The sequence below is a fragment of the Bos grunniens genome, chromosome 4, assembly GCF_055505025.1.
Source record: "Bos grunniens cultivar Pamir isolate PY7600 chromosome 4, Bosgru_T2T1.0, whole genome shotgun sequence".
Classification (NCBI taxonomy): Eukaryota; Metazoa; Chordata; class Mammalia; order Artiodactyla; family Bovidae; genus Bos; species Bos grunniens.
Window position 1 is genome coordinate 65,645,119 of NC_141168.1, and position 13,370 is coordinate 65,658,488.

Sequence of the window (13,370 nt, forward strand, 5' to 3'; positions counted from 1 at the left end):
TTTGTCACATGGTCATTATGAAATGGTATCTTACTTTTGTTTTTTGATGTCTAATAAAGTTAAGCATCTTCTCACTTTTTGAACATATGCATGTCTTGTTCTGTGAAGTGACTGTTGAAGTCAGATAAATTGATTGATCAATAAATTGATATATAGATATTAATGTTTTTCCCAGAAATACATGTATGCATGTCTATATGTATATTATTTCTCCCATTATGTGACCTGTCCTGTTACTCTTAATGGTGTCTTTCAATGAATGGAATTTAAGAAGTAGAAATCATTTGTTAGTCCTTCAGGTAAATTCTTTATGATTTATCTTTCACATTTAAATCTACAGTCTATCTGGCATTGATTTATGGATATAATATGAGGTAGGATAATCAAGATTTATTTTTGTTGCATAAAAATATCCAGTGTGTACAGCATAATTATGGAAAGATTGCTCTTTTTCTCTATATGTGCTTAGTTACTCCATGGTGTCCAACTCTTTGCAACCCCATTTAAACTTTAGAATAAGTTTGTTAATTTCTACAAAAAACAAATTCTGCTAGGATTTTATTTGGCATGCATTGAGTCTATAGATTATTTGAATAGATTTTTAAAGAGAAATGACATTTTTATAATACTGAGATTTCCAGTCTGCAAACATGGTATGGCCTATGGTTTTAGCTCTTTTAAAGTTTCTCTCAATAATACTTTGTAGTTTTCAGTGAGGAGCTCTTTCATATGTGTTACTAGATCCATTTGTTTATATTTAATTTTGTTTATATTTGTTTATATTTAATTTGTTTATATTTGTTGATATTTAATTTTTTGTTTATATAATTAATTGTTTATATTATATTTGTTTATATTTAATTTTCTGTGCTAGTGTACATACTATCATTCTAAATGTTTCATTTTCCATTTTTTCATTTTTATTTTCTAGTTTTCCTTTTATTGGTATATAGAAATGCAATTGACTTTGATAAGCTGACCTTGTAACTAGTGACCTTACTAAATTCATTTATTAATTATAGTAATTTATTTAGGTTATTTTGTGCTTTTTGTGTACAGTATCATGTTACCTGTGAATAGTGGGAGTTTATTTCTTGGTTTCTCATCTTTGTATCTTTTTCTTTCTTGATTTATTGCACTAGCAAAAAAAAAAAGAATCTCATACAATGTTCAGTAGTAGTGGCTGTAAGAGCATTCTTAATCCTTATCTATGTGGTAAAGATTGCAATATTTCACCAATGAGTGAAATTTAATCTTGGTCAAACTGGGTATCCACATGCAGAAGAATTAAGCTGGACCCTGGCTCCCAATAAACAAAAATTAATTCAGAAACTAAGCAAAGACTTACATTTACTTTTAAGAGTTTAGACTGGAAAACTTTTGCACAAAAGCATAGGCATAAATCTTAGTGAGCTTGGATTAGACAATAGTTTCTTAGCATGACATCAAAAGCACAAATGACAAAAGAAAAAAATAAATTGGACATCATAAAATTAAAAACTTTTTGCTCCAAAAGACACTTTCAAGAAAATACAAAGACTGACTACAGAATGAGAGAAAATATTTGCATAGATGTATAAAGAACTCATATGCAAAATACACAAAGAGCCTTTACATCTCAGTAAAAGGACAGATAGCCCCATTCAAAAATCAGCAAAGGATTTGAGTAGGCATTCCTCCAAAGAAAATCTATTAATAGCTAATAAGTACATGAAAATATGCTCAGCCTCATTAGTAATTAAGGAAATATGAATCAAAACCACAATGTGGTCCCACTTCATACCCACAAGGATGGCAATAATCAAAAAGCAGACAATAACAAGTGTTGTTGAGGATTTGGAGAAATACATATTCTCATGCATTTCTGGTGAGAATGTAAAATGTTATGGCCACTTTGGAAAGCAGCTTGGCAGTTTCTCAAATGGTTAAATATGAGTTGCCATATTAACAAGCAATTTACTCCTAGGTATACCCAAGAGAAATGAAAACATCTATCTACACAAAAGCTTATACATAATAGCCCAAAATTGAAAAAGAAAATGTTTATCAGCAGATGAATGGCTAAACAAACCGTGATATTTTAGTGAAATGTGGTATATACAATGAAATGCCATTCAACAATAGAAAAAAATGAAGTACATATTACAGTACAGATGAACCTTGAAAACATTATGCTAAGTGGAAGAAGGCAGACAGAAAAGACCATATACAGCATGATTCCATTTTTATGAAATGCTCAGAATAGGCAAATCCATTGAGAGAGAAAATAACTTAGTGGTTGTCAGAGGCTGAGGTTAAGAGAATTGGTAAGTGATTGCCCATAGGTAATGGATTTCTTTTAGCAATGATGAAAATATTATATAATGGTGATGTTGTGCATATCTGTGAAAATACTAAAAACTGTATCATATCTTTGAAGAGTGAATATTAAGATGTGTGAATTTTATCTCAATTTTTAAGATGAAATTCTCTGGTAAAATTTTCCATCTTGCACTATTTTCACAGCAATTTTTAAATCCATGTCTGATATCCATTTTTCTTTCTCTTAGGCCTTGGCAGAATAATTAGTGTGCCATAAATATGGCATCATAACAAAAAAGGAAGTTAATTTTACTGTCTTTCAAATATATCAATTCTCCCTCGATGTGTAATTTTGTGAAAATAAAAATAAGGTAATCTGTTGCTTTAAATTTGTATAAAATATTACATTTTTAAAGTACAATATTCATTAGATATTATCATTTTTATTTTATTCTATTTCTGTTTGTGTGACTTTCCTTTAAAGACAGTAACTTATAAGGCTCAGCTTGTACATAACAACCATAGAAGATGAAGAGTTGTAATTATCATATCTTGTTTCATTAAAGATGTTAACTCTCAGTCTTCCTATTTCCCAGCCCCAAATCCCATCAGTTCATCTAAAAAACACACACCTACATATACTCTCAAACCACACTGAAATAGCCCAACAGAACACAAGAAGTTCCTAGGGCCCTAAAGTGTAAAGGGGTAGGGATGGGAAGGATCTGATGCTACCCTTTTTACACTTCTGGAATTTAAACTTATTTTAATTTATTAATTCCCTCAGAAAGATTAAATATAAATTATTTCTCATCCTCAGCTTCCATGGAATGAGAATATGATTCCTAGTTATATTCTCTCATTAAAACAAAATTTCACTATCATAAAACAATTAGTTGATCTCCAAGGTCCTTTTTAATTTTCTGATTCTGACTCTATGCCCTATGAAATTTATTGCAGTGTGCTTAAATTTGTATATTGAATTTTGACTATTTGTTCATTGTATGTTTACATGCATGTGCTGGGACAGGCACTATTGACTGACCCTCCTAAGACTTCTATTTCATAACATTCACTTCAGTAAATATTTATCCATACTCTGTGCTTAGTCCCTCAGTCATGTCCGACTCTGTCACTCCATGGACTGTTGCCTGCCAGGCCTCTCTGTCCATGGGATTCTCCAGGCAAGAATACTGGAGTGGGTTACCATGCCCTCCTCCAGGAGATCTTCCCAACCCAGGGATCAAACCCAGGTCTCCTGCATTGCAGGCAGATTTTATACCATCTGAGCCACCAGGGAAGCCCATCGATAGTCTAACCTTATGAAAGCATGAATAAGAATGTTCCCTTGCCTTCAGGGGGACCAAAATTTATCACAGAAAATGTAGCTTAACTTCTCCATTGTGGATTTAGACAAGCATTTTGTATGCAGTGATTAGAGTTCATCCTTTTAATTCTTTAAAAGTTTATTAGCCTGTGACTTCCTTCTAATTGTTAAAATCTTAGTCCATAGCTTTCAGCACATTATTTAGGTAAGTCACCTACATCAAATATGCATCAGGTTGAAGTACATTGGATTGCTGTGGTGAATGATGTTCCACTCTTATCAGGAAATCCGCATGCCCAAGAAACAGACCATGAAGGTAATATCATAGTTGTTACTAGATTCAGATCAGACAGTATTATGAGCTCGTTTCCTTTACTTGCATAGTAGGCTCAGACAGTAAAGCGTCTGCCTGCAGTGTGGGAGACCCGGGTTTGATTCCTGGGTCAGGAAGATCCCCTGGAGAAGGAAATGGCAATCCACTCCAGCAATCTTGCCTGGAAAATCCCATGGATGGAGGAGCCTGATAGGCTACAGTCCATGAGGTCGCAAAGAGTCGGACAGGACTGAGTGACTTCACTTTCACTTTCCTTTCCTATTATAGGATTCGCTCAAAATTTCAGTTTAATTGTCTCAGTTATTTTCACGTGTGATGGAGTGAGAGCTAGCTATTGAAGGGCTAGAAAAGCATTTATATGATATCACGTCTCCCACAGCTCTAAGTACACAGGCTTCCCAGAAGATGTTTGTGTACTAGAACATAGTTAAATTGGAAGGGATTCTAGAGGCATTTTGATCCTCTGCTTCCATTTATTGTGAAAAGAAGCAGGTCTGTAGGAAAGAGGGATGTCCCCTCTCCTTTTATGAGGGCACTAGCAGCATAGGCAAAGCCAACACTGGGTTGGCTGGCTCACAAATCAGTGGTCTTTCCCCTCAAACTTACTAAGTAGATCTTGCTTCATAATTAAGAAAATTGCTTGAAATGGGTCTCTCTGCTCTTCCTGAAGGTATCTTCCTGATCAGTAGCAGTTGAACCCTTATTTTCTAGACATTTTTACTGTATCTATACATAAGACAGGAATGTTCTATAAAATGCAACTCTGAGAATCAATCAAGTCCCCTTAACAGAAGTGGTATCTATCCTCTTAATCAAAGTAAACCACACTGGGATAATTAGCATATTCCATAACAATAAGAAAATCCAAAGATGATTCCACAATTGATAAAGGTTTTCTACAACAGTGATATGTCATTTTTCTGCTTATCCCCACTTGGAGGTGATTTTTCCACTGCCTGTCTGGAGTCAAAAAGAGAGTACTTTTTATCTTTCTGAAAAAACCCTTTAAAAAGAGGCAACAATAAACATATGTTAAAGTATTAATCCCACTGGAAAAGGAAATGTCAACCTATTCCAGTATTCTTGCCTGGAAAATTACATGGACAGAGGAGCCTGGCCAGCTACAGTTCATGGGGTCTCAAAGAGTCAGACATGACTGAGTGATTGAGCACACAAGGTATTAATCAGTCATTATAGACAGTCTCATATATATGAAGCTATTTACCATACTTAGTTCTTCTGTGTATTCTTGCCACCTCTTCTTAACATCTTCTGCTTCTGTTAGGTCCATACCATTTCTGTCCTTTATCGACCCCATCTTTGCATGAAATGTTCCCTTGGTATCTCTAATTTTCTTGAAGAGATCTCTAGTCTTTCCCATTCTGTTGTTTTCCTCTATTTCTTTGCGTTGATCACTGAGAAAGGCTTTCTTATCTCTCCTTGCTATTCTTTGGAACTCCGCATTTAGAGGCTTATATGTTTCCTTTTCTCCTTTGCTTTTTGCTTCTCTTCTTTTCTCAGCTATTTGTAAGGCCTCCCCAGACAGCCATTTTGCTTTTTTGCATTTCTTTTCCATGGGGATGGTCTTGATCCCTGTCTCCTGTACAATGTCATGAACCTCATTCCATAGTTCATCAGGCACTCTATCAGATCTAGTCCCTCAAATCTATTTCTCACTTCCACTGTACAATCATAAGGGATTTGATTAAGGTCATACCTGAGTAGTCCAGTGGTTTTCCCTACTTTCTTCAATTTAAGTCTGAATTTGGCAATAAGGAGTTCATGGTCTGAGCCACAATCAGCTCCTGGTCTTGTTTTTGCTGACTCTATAGAGCTTCTCCATCTTTGGCTGCAAAGAATATAATCAATCTGATTTCGGTGTTGACCATCTGGTGATGTCCATGTGTAGAGTCTTCTCTTGTGTTGTCGGAAGAGGGTGTTTGCTATGACCAGTGCGTTCTTTTGGCAAAACTCTATTAGCCTTTGCTCTGCTTCATTCCGTATTCCAAGGCCAAATTTGTCTGTTACCCCAGATGTTTCTTGACTTCCTACTTTTGCATTCCAGTCCCCTATAATGAAAAGGACATCTTTTTGGGGTGTTAGTTCTAGAAGGTCTCATAGGTCTTCATAGAACCATTCAACTTCAACTTCTTCAGCGTTACTGGTTGGGGCATAGACTTGGATTACTGTGATATTGAATGGTTTGCCTTAGAAACGAACAGAGATCATTCTGTCATTTTTGAGATTGCATCCAAGTACTGCATTTTGGACTATTTGTTGACCATGATGGCTACTCCATTTCTTCTGAGGGATTCCTGCCCACAGTAGTAGATATAATAGTCATCTGAGTTAAATTCACCCATTCTAGTCCATTTTAGTTCGCTGATTCCTAGAATGTCAACGTTCACTCTTGCCATCTCCTGTTTGACCACTTCCACTTTGCCTTGATTCAAGGACCTAACATTCCAGGTTCCTATGCAATATTGCTCTTTACAGCATTGGACCTTGCTTCTATCACCAGTCACATCCAAAGCTGGGTATTGTTTTTGCTTTGGCTCCATCTCTTCATTCTTTCTGGATTATTTCTCCACTGATCTCCAGTAGCATATTGGGCACCTACCGACCGGGGAGTTCCTCTTTCAGTGTCTTATCATTTTGTCTTTTCATACTGTTCATGGAGTTCTCAAGGCAAGAATACTGAAGTGGTTTTAAAGCCAGACATCCTGGAATGTGAAGCCAGGTGGGCCTTAGAAAGCATCACTACGAACAAAGCTAGTGGAGGTGATGGAATTCCAGTGGAGCTATTTCAAATCCTGAAAGATGATGCTGTGAAAGAGCTGCACTCAGTATGCCAGCAAATTTGGAAAACTCAGCAGTGGCCACAGGACTGGAAAAGGTCAGTTTTCATTCCAATCCCAAAGAAAGGCAAAGCCAAAGAATGCTCAAACTACTGCACAATTGCACTCATCTCACACGCTAGTAAAGTAATGCTCAAAATTCTCCAAGCCAGGCTTCAGCAATATGTGAACCGTGAACTTCCTGATGTTCAAGCTGGTTTTAGAAAAGGAAGAAGAACCAGAGATCAAATTGCCAACTTCTGCTGGATCATGGAAAAAGCAAGAGAGTTCCAGAAAAACATCTATTTCTGCTTTATTGACTATGCCAAAGCCTTTGTGTGGATCACAATAAACTGTGGAAAATTCTGAAAGAGATGGGAATATCAGACCACCTGACCTGCCTCTTGAGAAACCTATATGCAGGTCAGGAAGCAACAGTTAGAACTGGACATGAAACAACAGACTGGTTCCAAATAGGAAAAGGAGTACGTCAAGGCTGTATATTGTCACCCTGCTTATTTAACTTCTATGCAGAGTACATCATGAGAAACGCTGGGCTGGAAGAAGCACAAGCTGGAATCAAGATTGCTGGAGAAATATCAATAACCTCAGATATGCAGATGACACCACCCTTATGCAGAAAGTGAAGAGGAACTAAAAAGCCTCTTGATGAAAGTGAAAGTGGAGAGTGAAAAAGTTGGCTTAAAGCTCAACATTCAGAAAACTAAGATCATGGCATCTGGTCCCATCACTTCATAGGAAATAGATGGGTAAACAGTGGAAACAGTGTCAGACTTTATTTTTCTGGGCTCCAAAATCACTACAGATGGTGACTGCAGCCATGAAATTAAAAGACGTTTACTCCTTGGAAGGAAAGTTATGACCAACCTAGACAGCATATTCAAAAGCAGAGACATTACTTTGCCAACAAAGGTTCGTCTAGTCAAGGCTATGGTTTTTCCAGTGGTCATGTATGGATGTGAGAGCTGGACTGTGAAGAAAGCTGAGCACTGAAGAATTGATGCTTTTGAACTGTGGTGTTGTAAAAGGCTCCTGAGAGTCCCTTGGACTGCAAGGAGATCCAACCAGTCCATTCTGAAGGAGATCAGCCCTGGGTGTTCTTTGGAAGGATGATGCTAAAGCTGAAACTCCAGTACTTTGGCCACCTCATGTGAAGACTTGACTCATTGGAAAAGACTCTGATGCTGGGAGGGATTGGGGGCGGGAGGAGAAGGGGATGACAGAGGATGAGATGGCTATATGGCATCACCAACTCGATGGACGTGAGTTTGAGTGAACTCCAGGAGTTGGTGATGGACAGGGAGGCCTGGCGTGCTGAAATTCATAGGGTCGCAAAGAGTTAGACACGACTGAGCAACTGAACTGAACTGAACTGACTTATGTAAGAGGCCCTAAGGGATAAATTTGCATCATGTATTATATAGACTTCTCAAAAGAAAAAAAAAGAAACTTTAAATAACAGTAGAATACAAAAGAAAACAGTTATGAATCCTTGGACAAGTATACTAACATTAGATCATTTTCAAGTATAATTTTAAATATAATATAAAGGCAGAAGAGGCTTCCCTCATAGCTCAGTTGGTAAAGAATACACCTGCAATGCGGGAGACCTGGGTTCTATCCCTGGGTTGGGAAGATCCCCTAGAAAAGGGAAACGCTACAACTCCAGTATTCTGGCCTAGAGAATTCCATGGACTGTATAGTCCGTAGAGTCGCAAAGAGTTGGATACTACTGAGCGACTTTCTCTTTCACTTTTCCCTTTCTTAAAGGCATAAGGGAAATGACCCATTAAAAACTGATATTATAGACTTTGAATTGTTAGAAAAATACATACTGCCACTACTTCCACCTGGTTGTAAAAATTTTAAATTTAGGGCTAGGCTATTTCCTTTCCCCAGGAGACTAATCAAAATTTAAATTGGGGGTGGGAGGTTTACAAGTTTCTGATCCAGATCTTTCCCAGACATGAAGAGAAGTGTGAATAAAAATGTCCTAGCCTGCTTGGAAGGTAATATTTTCTTCTACCCTTAAACAACTGAAATTATAATCACTATGCAAAGAATAAGGTCTAGCCATCTTATATTGTAGCATTATAGGTTAAGTCTTCTTAACATAGGTGAAGTGAAAATAGCATATACATAAAGTTCATTTGCCCAGTCTAAAATTCAGAGGTGGCATAGCAATCTCTATTTCCAGGGCTCAAATGACTACAATCAGCATACATGGCCTATGGCCTGACACTGTAAATTCCAAAAAGGAAATCAAAATACAGAGTCATTTTAATCCACTCTATGTGTCTAAGTGTCACTCACTCACCCTCTACTGAAAGTTGAGGAGTTTGGAAGCCAGGCAGGTGAATACACTTTCCATACCATCCCTACAAGCTTTTGTCTAAATTATCTGGCTACACAAAAGATCAGCTTGAAACTTATTGCTCACCTCTTATCTATTCAGTGATTTGATGGAACAGCAAGGAATATCGTTAAAGACAATGAGGCATCAACTCCTTTAATTATTCTCTCTTAAGAATCTGCCATTTCAGACCATCTATTTCAGATTTGGAATCGTGACATTTTAACCTCTTCTTGATTAAAGGTTTCTATCTCCATCTCAAAGAATGCTTACTTATATGTGGTTTCTCACAAATGGCTTAACCTTTCTGCATCTCAGTTTCATCCGTTATAAAATAGAGATAATTACAGTGGGTTCTATTTGCCCAGCATGTGGAAGGCATGCTCCATGCCAGGACTCCCTGTAAGGTCTTCATATAGAGTTTGAAATATGTCCTAAGAACAAAGACAGATCTGAAAATAAGTTGGGGACTAAAAACATGGCAGGGCTCAAGGCAGAGGAGAGTTTAATGATGATGTTCTAGAGTCCTTAGGTAACTTTCTGCCATTTGGACCTTTAATTCATTTACCTAAAAAAATTATAAAAATATCTTGTGCAACTTTACAGCTAGTATAGATTAAATTTGTCATCAAGCTTACAAGTCATATAGCACTTTTCTTTTTAACAGTTATAAAAACACAAAGTTGAGAAGTGATGTGATTTTAGTTTTCAAAGTCATTTTTTGCAAGGGAGATAAAAGATGTGGGATACTGATATTTTAATAAAGAAGTGAATTATTATCCCATGATTTCTCCTTTAAGAATGAAAACAGCCGCCGCTTGCAGAAGTGTTTATATTAATTTTTCAGTAATTTTAAATTTGAATGTCATTTATGCTTCCACTTTTTAATTATAGATTTTTTGTCTTGTCATTGAAAAATGCTTTTAGGCAATCAGCTCCATAAATAATTAGTAATTAATGATTTTAGTCTATATTGGTATTTTTGAACTATTTCTCACATAATATAGATAATAACTGCTAATAAATTTAATAACTATGAACATATCCTTGAAGCAACATTTTAATTCCTTGTATTCAGTTCAGTTCAGTCTCTCAGTCATGTCTGACTCTTTGTGACCCCATGGACAGCAACACACCAGGCTTTCCTGTCCATCACCAATTTCCAGAGCTTACTCAAACTCATGTCCTTAGAATTGGTGATACCTTGTATTAGAAGAACTATGTACAACTGTTGCTAGTAACATACCATCAAGATATGATCCACAATCAGATGCTATTAATCTGGTGTTATTGATAAACTCCAGAATTTTTTGGCCACAGTATTTACTACAAGCAAAATGTTGGCAGAATTAGTGTCCCTTTTGTGACTCTATTTAGTTGACTAGAAAAACCGATTAATTTAAAAATGGATGTACTTAAACCCAAATATTTTCACAAGGTAGTATCTACTTGCTTTAGATAAAACAGCAAGGCCAAGGCAAAACAGGAGACATTGATTCTATGTCAATAGATTATGATTTTATTTCTCTTTCAATAAGTAGTCAAATGGAATGTTCTCATTCGTTTTATATGAAGGATGTTGAAGTAGAAATAAGTTGTTCACTAAATTATTATTGATTTTCCTATTATTTTTAATAGGCTTAGAAAATCAGATCCTAATAGAATTTTGACAAGAAGAAACTATTTGCCAATAAATAAATCCTAGCGTATGAAGTAAATTTATTCTTTAGTTTGGTTGATGAGACAAAATTCTAGTATCTTTAAATTTCCTTCTATATATACTAGTTCTTTGTGATAATATACATGTAAAGTTTATATGGTTATGAGTTTTGTAATATAAGAAGAATGGATAAACTTTCTATATAAGTCTCAGGTCTTTGAGGACATAGAGATATTTTCACATTGTCAGTCTTGTACCATTCCCTGAACACTTGAAGAGCCTGCACATTTACTGAGTTAATTCAAATTTTAAAATCAAAATTTGGCAAGTTAGTTCAATGTAATTGAAACTTTCCTAAACTTCTATTTATTTGATAACAGTTCTATGAAATCTGGGCTCCCTTTGTGACTCAGCTGGTAAAGAATCTGCCTGCAAAGAGGGAGACCTAGGTTTGATCCCTGGGTTGGGAAGATCCCCTAGAGAAGGGAAAAGCTACCCACTCCAGTATTCTGGCCTAGAGAATTCGATGGACTGTATAGTCCATGGGGTCACAAAGAGTCAGACATGACTGAGTGACTTTCACTATGACATCTATATTTGATTTGTTTTTGTTTTTTATTCCTCAAACAGCCTATAGCATGTTTTCTTTTCTTCCCCTTCTAAAATGTTAGCTTTCCAGCAGACAACTAAGGGTTAAGGATTTAATTGATATCTTGAATCTGTCAAGAACCACTCACTTGGACTTCCGAGCCTCTTGGTCCTATTTTGAGAGTGGCCTGCTCCATATAAGCCATAATACAGTTTGTAAATTGTCCAACTTAGCTGTTCAGCTGCTGTAGTCTAAAGTTTAAAAATATGTAAGTGGGTCAGTTCTAAAATTAATTTAGCCTAACTTTGCCTGAAAACACTAAGAATATTAGCCACCACAAGAGCCAAGATATTGCCCCCAAGCAGACAGCAACCATCCCTGGAGAACGACTGCCCAGAATGATGGCTCCATGACATGCTCCCTCTACTCCTATGCCTGCAGCTCTTGATTACAACCTAGGGTGCTCTGATCCTGCTTCTCAGACAAGAATGAAGTCAGTTTTGGCTGACATGCAAATGAAAAATAGGCTGATCAAATGAAGCACGAATGATAACAGTCATAGCTAACATTTACTGAGCGCTTATAACTTACCAGACATGCTCATTTAATATTGTAACAATTCAAGAGAGGCATTATTATTATTATGCCTATTTTACAGATTTAAAAACTAGGTTTGAATAAAAGATATAACTGGAAGAAAAGTCTCAAAAGTCTGTGTTCTTAATCACCACATTATACTGCATTTTGTATGTATTACTTTCTTTTGTGTTTATTTTTCATTCATTAAGTACTTTTTAAAATTTTATTTATTTATTTTAATTGGAGGCTAATTACTTTACAATATTGTAGTGGTTTTTGCATACATTGACATGAATCAGCCATGGTGTACATGTGTCACCCTGATCATGTACATGATCCTGATCCTGATCAGGATCATCCTGAACCCCCCTCCCACCTTCCTCCTATCCCATCCCTCAGGGTTGTCCCAGTGCGCAGGCTTTGAGTGCCCCGTTTCATGCACTGAACTTGGACTGGTGATCTGTTTCACATATGGTAATATACATGTTTCAATGCTATTCTCTCAAATCATCCCACCCTCGCCTTCTCCCACAGAGTCCAAAAGTCTCTTCTTTATATCTATGTCTTAAAATGTGTCCGTCACCATGCTAGGGATTAGGGATATAATGATAAAGTTCCTGTCTTCAGTTAATATATTAATAGACTTGATGTGTTCCTCCCAGGAGTGCATGCTAAGTCAACTCAGTCATGTCTGACTCTTTGTGACCCTGTGAACTGTAGCTCACCAGACTTCTCTGTCCACAGGATTTCCCAGGCAAGAATACTGGAGTGGATTGCCATTCTCTTCTCTCGGAAATAAATCTTCCTGACCCAGGGATAGAACTCAGGTATCCTATATTGCAGGCAGATTCTTTACCGTCTGAGCCACCAGGGAAAATGTGTTCCCCCTGCCCACTCCCAAATGCCTATGTTGAAGCCCTATTGTTCAGTGTGATTGTATTTAGATGAGAGACCCACCCTGATGACCTCATTTAATTTTTTTTAATATAAATTTATTTATTTTATTGGAGGCTAATTACTTTACAATATTGTAATGGTTTTAAGTGAAGTTGCTCAGTCCAGTTTGACTCTTTGCGAACTGACCCCATGGACTGCAGCCTACCAGGCTCCTCTGTCTATGGGATTTTCCAGGCAAGAGTACTAGACTGGGTTGCTATTTCCTTCTTCTTAAAGTCCATATCTCCAATGTTGTTGTTCAGTCACCAAGTCGTTTTTGACTCTTTGCAACCTCATTGATTGCCTGGCTTTGGAGATATGACCTTTAGGGAGCTAATTAAGGTTACTGCTGCTGCTGCTGCTGCTAAGTCACTTCAGTCGTGTCCAACTCTGTGCAACCCCAGAGACGGCAGCCCACCAGGCTCTGCCGTCC